Raw genomic sequence first — 11250 nt, forward strand, 5'->3', positions numbered from 1 at the left:
TCAGAAGTGGTAGAGGATGTGTGGATCAGGTGTTTGCTTTGAAGAATGTGTGTGAGAAATACTTAGGAAAGCAAATGGATTTGTATGTAGCATTTATGGATCTGGAGAAGGCATATGATAGAGTTGATAGAGATGCTCTGTGGAAGGTATTAAGAATATATGGTGTGGGAGGCAAGTTGTTAGAAGCAGTGAAAAGTTTTTATCGAGGATGTAAGGCATGTGTACGTGTAGGAAGTGAGGAAAGTGATTGGTTCTCAGTGAATGTAGGTTTGCGGCAGGGGTGTGTGATGTCTCCATGGTTGTTTAATTTGTTTATGGATGGGGTTGTTAGGGAGGTGAATGCAAGAGTTTTGGAAAGAGGGGCAAGTATGAAGTCTGTTGGGGATGAAAGAGCTTGGGAAGTGAGTCAGTTGTTGTTTGCTGATGATACAGCGCTGGTGGCTGATTCATGTGAGAAACTGCAGAAGCTGGTGACTGAGTTTGGTAAAGTGTGTGAAAGAAGAAAGTTAAGAGTAAATGTGAATAAGAGCAAGGTTATTAGGTACAGTAGGGTTGAGGGTCAAGTCAATTGGGAGGTGAGTTTGAATGGAGAAAAACTGGAGGAAGTGAAGTGTTTTAGGTATCTGGGAGTGGATCTGGCAACGGATGGAAACATGGAAGCGGAAGTGGATCATAGGGTGGGGGAGGGGGCGAAAATTCTGGGAGCCTTGAAGAATGTGTGGAAGTCGAGAACATTATCTCGGAAAGCAAAAATGGGTATGTTTAAAGGATTAGTGGTTCCAACAATGTTGTATGGTTGCGAGGCGTGGACTATGGATAGAGTTGTGTGCAGGAGGATGGAAGTGCTGGAAATGAGATGTTTGAGGACAATGTGTGGTGTGAGGTTGTTTGATCGAGTAAGTAACGTAAGGGTAAGAGAGATGTGTGGAAATAAAAAGAGCGTGGTTGAGAGAGCAGAAGAGGGTGTTTTGAAATGGTTTGGTCACATGGAGAGAATGAGTGAGGAAAGATTGACCAAGAGGATATATGTGTCGGAGTTGGAGGGAACGAGGAGAAGAGGGAGATCAAATTGGAGGTGGAAAGATAGAGTGAAAAAGATTTTGTGTGATCGGGGCCTGAACATGCAGGAGGGTGAAAGGAGGGCAAGGAATAGAGTGAATTGGAGCGATGTGGTATACCGGGGTTGACGTGCTGTCAGTGGATTGAGTCAAGGCATGTGAAGCGTCTGGGGTAAACCATGGAAAGCTGTGTGGGTATGTATATTTGCGTGTGTGGACGTATGTATATACATGTGTATGGGGGTGGGTTGGGCCATTTCTTTCGTCTGTTTCCTTGCGCTACCTCGCAAACGCAGGAGACAGCGACAAAGCAAAAAAAAAAAAAAAAAAAAAAAAGATCTACAAGCTCTTCACCATTTCCCAAGCCCTCTCTTCCACAACAGACTGCATACTTGCCCCTCTTTCCAAAACTCTTGCATTTACCTCCCTAACAACCCCATCCATAAACAAATTAAACAACCATAGAGACATCATGCACCCCTGCTGCAAACTGACATTCACTGAGAACCAATCACTTTTCTCTCTTCCCACTCTCACACATGCGTTACATCCATGATAAAAACTTTTCACTTCTTCGAACAATTTGCCTCCCTCACTGTATATTCTTGATACCTTCCACAGAGCATCTCTCTCAGCTCTATCATATGCCTTCTCCAGATCCATAAATGCTACATACAAATCCATTTGCTTTTCTAAGTATTTCTCACATACATTCTTCAGAGCAAACACCTGATCCACACATCCTCTACCACTTCTGAAACCACACTTCTCTTCCCCAATCTAATGCTCTGTACATGCCTTCAACCTCTTAATCAATACCCTCCCATATAATTTCCCAGGAATACTCATCAAACTTATACACCTCTGTAATTTGAACACTCACCTTTATCCCCTTTGCCTTCGTACAATGGCACTATGCATGCATTCCGCCAATCCTCAGGCACTTCACCATGAACCATACATACATTGAATATCCTCACTGACCAGTCAACAACACAGTCATCCCCTTTTTTGATAAATTCCACTGCAGTACCATCCAAACCCGCTGCCTTGCCGGCTTTCATCTTCCGTAAAGCTTTCACTACCTCTTCTCTAGTATTGATATATAATACAATTATATTTTCTGCTGTATAAGCTAATGCATATGATATTTTACTATCATAAACATGAAAAACAGTGAATTGGGTGGATTACATTTTTGTCACTCATAAGGTTAACAAAGTATCTTTTTTTCATTTTTTGCCATTTCAAACTTTACTTCATAAAACCCTGTTCAACATTGTACACTCAGGATATAGTGCAAGTATGTTTTTGCCATTTTTTGATGCAAGAAATTTCTGTGTAACCACATTAAAATTTTAGAGGGTCTCTTGGAGACTATTCTAGAAAGTTTGTATTTAGACGGTAGAGATGTGTTGGCACTTTTGTCCATCATTACTGGGGTTTAGTTAAGTTGACATTGATTTATGTGGCTCCAGGGGTCTGTGAGGTCAGATTGTTTTATTTACTGAAGAGGCAGTTCCATGGTCAAAAGGACTTTACTTCTGAACACCGTATCATTCAAACAGCTTCTTCCTGAAACCCTTGCCTTTCTTAATTGTTCTTCATACAGGTCCTTCTTGTCCACTATGGTCTTTCAAACAGATTATTGACAGTTCTGATCACTCACATGAAATATTGCCCTTCCCAATGGTCCGTTGCACAGAGTGTTGCCTTTCCTAATGATGTTTCACATGCATCCTCGCATTCCAAATGGTTTATCTCAGGGATTATTACATTTTCGTATGGTACTTTTGTTTGGCCACTTTTTGCTCTGATGATTTACCCTTATAGCTTTTCTCTAGCTTGCCATTGTTAGTATCAAATTTTGCCTTAGTAAAAGTTATTTTTATCAGAGTTTATATTCCACCTATCCAGACTTAAGATAATTCCTTCACTTTTTTGTCCACAGCATGTTAGTAGTTAGTTCATGATCGATTACTTTGCATGATAAAAGCTCTTTCGTGAATTTGCTTTGTAAGGGCCCCTTTCGGTTTGATTATGTTCCCCATTCTTAATTTTTTTCATCTTTTACTTGGGTACATCAAGGATCCTTGATAATGATTACAGTTGATTTTATTTCTGATGGGTCTTTTATCATGATATCCTGTGTGTTGTATTTGCTGCAGGTTCTTTTTCTTAACTAGAATATAGTTACAAACTTCTTACTCAACAGTTGCCTACCCCAAAAATGTGTACAGGGCTCTTCCAGTGCAGAACTGACAAAATATATACATAACAGTTGTGTTTCCTATGGTATGTTTCTCAAAGGAGGCTTTGTTATCCATCAGACTGTGAGTTTAGCCAACTCTAGAGCCAGAGGAGTTGATTTCTTGAACCACTCACCTAACACAAAGGAAAGTCAGAGGGCACTCTTCCTGTCAACAAAACTGACAAGGTGTTTAGAGCTCAGTCAACACAGGCCAGCACACAACCCAGTTGAAATCAAGTTTCATATGTTTGAGAACGTTATCAACTTTGAAGGATGGAAGAGTTAGCTTGGATGTCTTATCTCAGTGAGTGTAAAATAAAGACATGGTATGCTGTCCTTAACAGTAAAACTGATGGGATTCATCATTCTGAGTAGGCAATTTAGATGAGAGATAGTGAATATGATTCATCAGTGAGGTTTATCATTTATGGGATAGAGGAGTTGGTGTTTCTGATAAGCTTTATGCAACACAGAGAAAAGCTAGAGTAAGCTGTCCTCAGTGAAAAGTCCAACAAGATGTCTGGGACTTAGCCATGCTTTGCTCTGTTTACGATTCTTGATGAAGCAAATAAGATTATAAGTTCTCTTGCAGTTATCTGAATGGTGATATGGCTACTTCCTGAGTTATCTTCCTATTCTGAAGTTTTTCTACTGATATCAGATCAGCTTTATTTGTAAATTCAGATAAAACATCTGTCCTTTAGCCCGACAGGGCCCCCTTATGTAGTCAGTCTAGTGGCTAACTTCTTCCAGCTGAACTGGTTTCCTTTCATGGTGAGGGCAGACTGCTTAAGCCCACCTGACAGATCATCCTTTTTATGATTTTCATTTTTAGTTGGAATTTAGCACCATATCATTGGCTATTCTTTTCTTGATCTGTAAGACAGTCTGGTCCCAGTCTAGTTGCAGAACCATTCCTTTTACTTTGGATCATCTATCACCTTACCCTTGCCTGAGTTTTCAGCTCATTTAAGGTGTTACATTCCTTTGAAGTGAGCTTCAGGAAAGTATGTGTTTTTATGCAAAAGCATTGCTCTCCTTCAGGCTGAAGAAATAAATTCTATTACATTAAAAGAGGTCTGGCTTAAGGATTCTAAGAAGCAGACCATCTTTGCGAGCTTCCTTGGAAATCATTAGTTTTCTGTTTTGATAATGTTCAGTTTGCAATAATTTGCTTTGTCAAGCTTTTAGCATGCCGCAGCATAGACTACAAAGCCCCGGACGGGCAGTTAAGTAAAATATAGGGCAAACAGTCCAGTTTAACTGAATCCTTTTCAAGGATTACCAAAGGATTTGCTAAAGTTCTACATCATATGAGCTTTATACCATGAATGAATTCTAGTCACAGCCCCTTAACATTGCTTTTGAAGTTTATTTTTATACAGACTGATCTTCTGTTTTATGGACTTAGGAGGAGTCTAACAGATACCTTGTCCTAAACCACTGCTTACGACTTCTTTTCTATGGTAGTTTAAGAATTTTCAGTTTAGGTATGTTCTCATTTTCTTTGCTTACTGGCCAGATCATGCAAAGAAGATTAGTTTTGAACTTTTGGAAGAATATTTCTACAGGTGATGCCAGTGAGCAAGATTTTTTCTCTCTTGTCTCCGTCTCCTCTCTTCTTTAACTTCTTGCAGTGTAGTTTCAAATTTCATGGGGATGAGATCTAGGCATTTGCATGGATATATTACAGCTTCAGACTGATGATTAACAGTTCCCACTAAAGAATCCTGCCTTAGGGGCAAATGGTAGGTAAACCAAGTATTGGTATTAACAGTTATCTTTTTGTTGCTCCAAAGAAAGCAAGGCTGTGTTTCATTTCCCATGCTTATTGACCTTACCTTTCGGAGGATTCTTTTTTCTTTTTTTTTTTTCATTAGCTCAAAACTCTTTTTTTTTTTTTTTACCCTGCTGGGGGCCTCTTTAGAGAGGAAATATATTCCCCCCTTTTTTTTTTTTTTTTTTTTGCTGCTGTCTCCCGCGTTTGCGAGGTAGCGCAAGGAAACAGACGAAAGAAATGGCCCAACCCACCCCCATACACATGTATATACATACGTCCACACACGCAAATATACATACCTACACAGCTTTCCATGGTTTACCCCAGACGCTTCACATGCCTTGATTCAATCCACTGACAGCACGTCAACCCCGGTATACCACATTGCTCCAATTCACTCTATTCCTTGCCCTCCTTTCACCCTCCTGCATGTTCAGGCCCCAATCACACAAAATCTTTTTCACTCCATCTTTCCACCTCCAGTTTGGTCTCCCTCTTCTCCTCGTTCCCTCCACCTCCGACACATATATCCTCTTGGTCAATCTTTCCTCACTCATTCTCTCCATGTGACCAAACCATTTCAAAACACCCTCTTCTGCTCTCTCAACCACGCTCTTTTTATTTCCACACATCTCTCTTACCCTTACGTTACTTACTCGATCAAACCACCCCACACCACACATTGTCCTTAAACATCTCATTTCCAGCACATCCATCCTCCTGCGCACAACTCTATCCATAGTCCACGCCTCGCAACCATACAACATTGTTGGAACCACTATTCCTTCAAACATACCCATTTTTGCTTTCCGAGATAATGTTCTCGACTTCCACACATTCTTCAAGGCTCCCAGAATTTTTGCCCCCTCCCCCACCCTATGATCCACTTCTGCTTCCATGGTTCCATCCGCTGCCAGATCCACTCCCAGATATCTAAAACACTTCACTTCCTCCAGTTTTTCTCCATTCAAACTCACCTCCCAATTGACTTGACCCTCAACCCTACTGTACCTAATAACCTTGCTCTTATTCACATTTACTCTTAACTTTCTTCTTTCACACACTTTACCAAACTCAGTCACCAGCTTCTGCAGTTTCTCACATGAATCAGCCACCAGCGCTGTATCATCAGCAAACAACAACTGACTCACTTCCCAAGCTCTCTCATCCCCAACAGACTTCATACTTGCCCCTCTTTCCAAAACTCTTGCATTCACCTCCCTAACAACCCCATCCATAGACAAATTAAACAACCATGGAGACATCACACACCCCTGCCGCAAACCTACATTCACTGAGAACCAATCACTTTCCTCTCTTCCTACACGTACACATGCCTTACATCCTCGATAAAAACTTTTCACTGCTTCTAACAACTTGCCTCCCACACCATATATTCTTAATAACTTCCACAGAGCATCTCTATCAACTCTATCATATGCCTTCTCCAGATCCATAAATGCTACATACAAATCCATTTGCTTTTCTAAGTATTTCTCACATACATTCTTTGTTGTACCATGAGTTATAGAATATTATTATCTTATTTTTTTCAAATCATCAGTTTTACAATTTGTTTGATATTCAGCTTTGAATTTTACAGAAGCAGCTATATTAATAAGTCTGAGTGTATAGATTTTCCAGAGTTTATCTATATGTTAAACTTTGTTAGACCTCTTGTTTTGTTTATATTTTTAAGATATGTTTTCATGTTTTATCTTTGTTTTTTCATTATATTCCAATTTATTGGGTCTATGCTGATTTATATCATATGTAATAATCTTAGTTTTCTATTTTTGTTTTCTTACATTGCATTATTCCATTATGTATTAATCTTGGGTTTCCCTTATTGTATTATTGCTTCATATCCTTTTCTAAAGTTTAATTTAAAGGTGTATTCCATATATCAGTATTTTTCTTTCACACCTCTTCACTGTCTCATTTCTGTGAAATAGCATCTGGAACAATTACTTTGTGAGAGCATCAGAAACAGATGACCAAGCCTTAGAGGAAAAATCCTTGCTGAGCTCCTTCATCTGTTCCTTTTTTTTTTGGAAAGCAATTGTACAAGAGGAGAGGATTTCCAACCCCTTTTACCACCCCTCTTAGTTGCCTTTTATGACACGCAATATATTGTTTCTCCCCTATTCACAAAGATGATAGAATGATATCTATCTATACCTCTGACACCTGTTCCCAACTGGAACTCCATAAAGGGGGTGGCAATAGCAAAAGAGTCTCCATAAATAGTGAACTCCACTGCTGCTTCTCAGTCTTTAGTGCTTCACTCCTAACAGGCCATTGTCAGAGGACAACTCTTGCGCAGTGTTTGCAGAGACTCCTACATAATATTCCCATTGACTACTTCTACCTAATGCTCCTTCCTGTTGTTCCAACCAACTACTACTACTCAATGTTTCTACCTAATGTTCCTGTCAAAATGTTCCTACTACTCCTACTACTATTTATTGCTCCTGCTATTTGGTTAAAAGGCAGGTCTAGCACATTGAGGAATTTATTTTTTACTGACAAGGCAAGCCTATAGTCATTATGTTGATATTACTATATCTTGTCCCTGGGGATAGGGGAGAAAGAATACTTCCCTCGCATTCCTCACATGTCGTAGAAGGTGACTAAAGGGGACAGGAACAGAGGGTTCGAAACCCTCCCCTCCTTGTATTTTAATTTTGTAAAAGGGGAAACAGAAGAAGGAGTCACGCAGGGAGTGCTCATCCTCCTCGAAGGCTCAGATTGGGGTGTCTAAATGTGTGTGGATGTAACCAAGATGAGAAAAAAGGAGAGATAGGTAGTATGTTTGAGGAAAGGAACCTAGATGTTTTGGCTCTGAGTGAAACGAAGCTCAAGGGTAAAGGGGAAGAGTGGTTTGGGAATGTCTTGGGAGTAAAGTCAGGGGTTAGTGAGAGGACAAGAGCAAGGGAAGGAGTAGCACTACTCCTGAAACAGGAGTTGTGGGAGTATGTGATTGAGTGTAAGAAAGTAAACTGTAGATTGATATGGGTAAAACTGAAAGTTGATGGAGAGAGATGGGTGATTATTGGTGCATATGCACCTGGGCATGAGAGGAAAGATCATGAGAGGCAAGTGCTTTGGGAGCAGCTGAGTGAGTGTGTTAGTAATTTTGATGCACGAGACTGGGTTATAGTGATGGGTGATTTGAATGCAAAGGTGAGTAATGTGGCAGTTAAGGGAATAATTGGTGTACATGGGGTGTTCAGTGTTGCAAATGGAAATGGTGAAGAGCTTGTAGATTTATGTGCTGAAAAAGGACTGGTGATTGGGAAAACCTGGTTTAAAAAGAGAGATATGTATATACATAAGTATACATATGTAAGCAGGAGAGATGGAAAGAGAGCGTTATTGGATTACCTGTTAATTGATAGGCGCGCGAAAGAGAGACTTTTGGATGTTAATGTGCTGAGAGGTGCAACTGAAGGGATGTCTGATCATTATCTTGTGGAAGCGAAGGTGAAGATTTATAGAGGTTTTCAGAAAAGAAGAGAGAATGTTGGGGTGAAAAGGGTTGTGAGAGTAAGTGAACTTGGGAAGGAGACTTGTGTGAGGAAGTACCAGGAGAGACTGAGTACAGAATGGAAAAAGGTGAAAACAAAGGAGGTAAGGGGAGTTGGGGAGGAATGGGATGTATTTAGGGAAGCAGTGATGGCTTGTGCAAAAGATGCTTGTGGCATGAGAAGCGTGGGAGGTGGGCAGATTAGAAAGGGTAGTGAGTGGTGGGATGAAGAAGTAGGCTATTAGTGAAAGAGAAGAGAGAGGCATTTGGACGACTTTTGCAGGGAAATGATGCAAATGAGTGGGAGATGTATAAAAGAAAGAGGCAGGAGGTCAAGAGAAAGGTGCAAGAGGTGAAAAAAAGGGCAAATGAGAGTTGGGGTGAGAGAGTATCATTAAATTTTAGGGAGAATGAAAAGATGTTTTGGAAGGAGGTAGATAAAGAGCGTAAGACAAGGGAACAAATGGGAACTTCAGTGAAGGGGGCTAATGGGGAGGTGATAACAAGTAGTGGTGATGTGAGAAGTAGATGGAGTGAGTATTTTGAAGGTTTGTTGAATGTGTTTGATGATAGAGTGGCAGATATAGGGTGTTTTGGTCGAGGTGGTGTGCAAAGTGAAAGGATTAGGGAAAATGGCTTGGTAAACAAAGAAGAGGTAGTAAAAGCTTTGTGGAAGATGAAAGCCGGCAAGGCAGCGGGTTTAGATGGTATTGCCGTGCAATTTATTAAAAAAAGGGGGTGAATGTATTGTTGACTGGTTGTTAAGGTTATTTAATGTATGCATGACTCATGGTGAGGTGCCTGAGGATTGGTGGAATGCTTGCATAGTGCCATTGTACAAATGCAAAGGGGATAAGAGTGAGTGCTCAAATTACAGAGGTATAAGTTTGTTGAGTATTCCAGGGAAATTATATGGGAGGGTATTGATTGAGAGGGTGAAGGCATGTACAGAGCATCAGATTGGGGAAGAGCAGTGTGGTTTCAGAAGTGGTAGAGGATGTGTGGATAAGGTGTTTGCTTTGAAGAATGTATGTGATAAATACTTAGGAAAGCAAATGGATTTGTATGTAGCATTTATGGTTCTGGAGAAGGCATATGATAGAGTTGATAGAGATGTTCTGTGGAAGGTATTAAGAATATATGGTGTGGGAGGCAAGTTGTCAGAAGCAGTGAAAAGTTTTTATCTAGGATGTAAGGCATGTGTACGTGTAGGAAGAGAGGAAAGTGATTGGTTCTCAGTGAATGTAGGTTTGCGGCAGGGGTGTATAATGTCTCCATGGTTGTTTAATTTGTTTATGGATGGGGTTGTTAGGGAGGTGAATGCAAAAGTTTTGGAAAGAGGGCAAGTATGCAGTCTGTTGTGGATGAGAGAGCTTGGGAAGTGAGTCAGTTGTTGTTCGCTGATGATACAGCGCTGGTGGCTGATTCATGTGAGAAACTGCAGAAGCTTGTGACTGAGTTTGGTAAAGTGTGTGAAAGAAGAAAGCTGAGAGTATATGTGAATAAGAACAAGGTTATTAGGTACAGTAGGGTTGAGGGTCAAGTCAGTTTGGAGGTAAGTTTGAATGGAGAAGAACTGGAGGAAGTGAAGTATTTTAGATATCTGGGAGTGGATTTGGCAGCGGATGGAACCATGGAAGCGGAAGTGAATCATAGGGTGGGGGAGGGGGCAAAAATTTTGCGGGCGATGAAGAGTGTGTGGAAGTTGAGAACATTATCTCGGAAAGCAAAAATGGGTATGTTTGAAGGAATAGTGGTTCCAACAATGTTGTATGGTTGCGAGGCATGGGCTATGGATAGAGTTGTGCGGAGGAGGATGGATGTGCTGGAAATGAGATGTTTGAGGACAATATGTGGTGTGAGGTGGTTTGATCGAGTAAGAAATGTAAGGGTAAGAGAGATGTGTGGTAATGAAAAGAGTGTGGTTGAGAGAACAGAAGAGGGTGTTTTGAAATGGTTTGGTCACATGGAGAGAATGAGTGAGGAAAGATTGACCAAGAGGATACATGTGTCAGAGGTGGAGGGAACGAGGAGAAGTGGGAGACCAAATTGGAGGTGGAATGATGGAGTGAAAAAGATTTTGAGTGATCGGGGCCTGAACATGCAGGAGGGTGAAAGGGGTACAAGGAATAGAGTGAATTGGAATGATGTGGTATACCGGGGTCAACGTGCTGTCACTGGATTGAACCAGGGCATATGAAGCGTCTGGGGTAAACCATGGAAAGTTGTGTGGGGCCTGGATGTGGAAAGGGAGCTGTGGTTTGGTGCATTATTACATGACAGCTAGAGACTGAGTGTGAACGAATGTGGCCTTTGTTGTCTTTTACTAGCACTACCTCACACACATGTGGGGGAGGGGGTTGTTATTTCATGTGTGGCGAGGTGGTGATGGGAATGAATAAAGGCAGACTATGAATTTATGTACATGTGTATATATGTATATGTCTTTGTGTGTATGTTTATGTATATGTTGAGATGTATAGGCATGTATATTTGCGTGTGTGGACGTGTATGTATATACATGTGTATGTGGGTGGGTTGGGCCATTCTTTTGTTTGTTTCCTTGCACTACCTCGCTAACGCAGAAGACAGCGACAATGCAAAATGAATAAAAATAAATGCTGTATTTAGA

The sequence above is a fragment of the Panulirus ornatus genome, chromosome 12 (assembly GCF_036320965.1).
Source record: "Panulirus ornatus isolate Po-2019 chromosome 12, ASM3632096v1, whole genome shotgun sequence".
In the NCBI taxonomy this organism is placed as follows: Eukaryota; Metazoa; Arthropoda; class Malacostraca; order Decapoda; family Palinuridae; genus Panulirus; species Panulirus ornatus.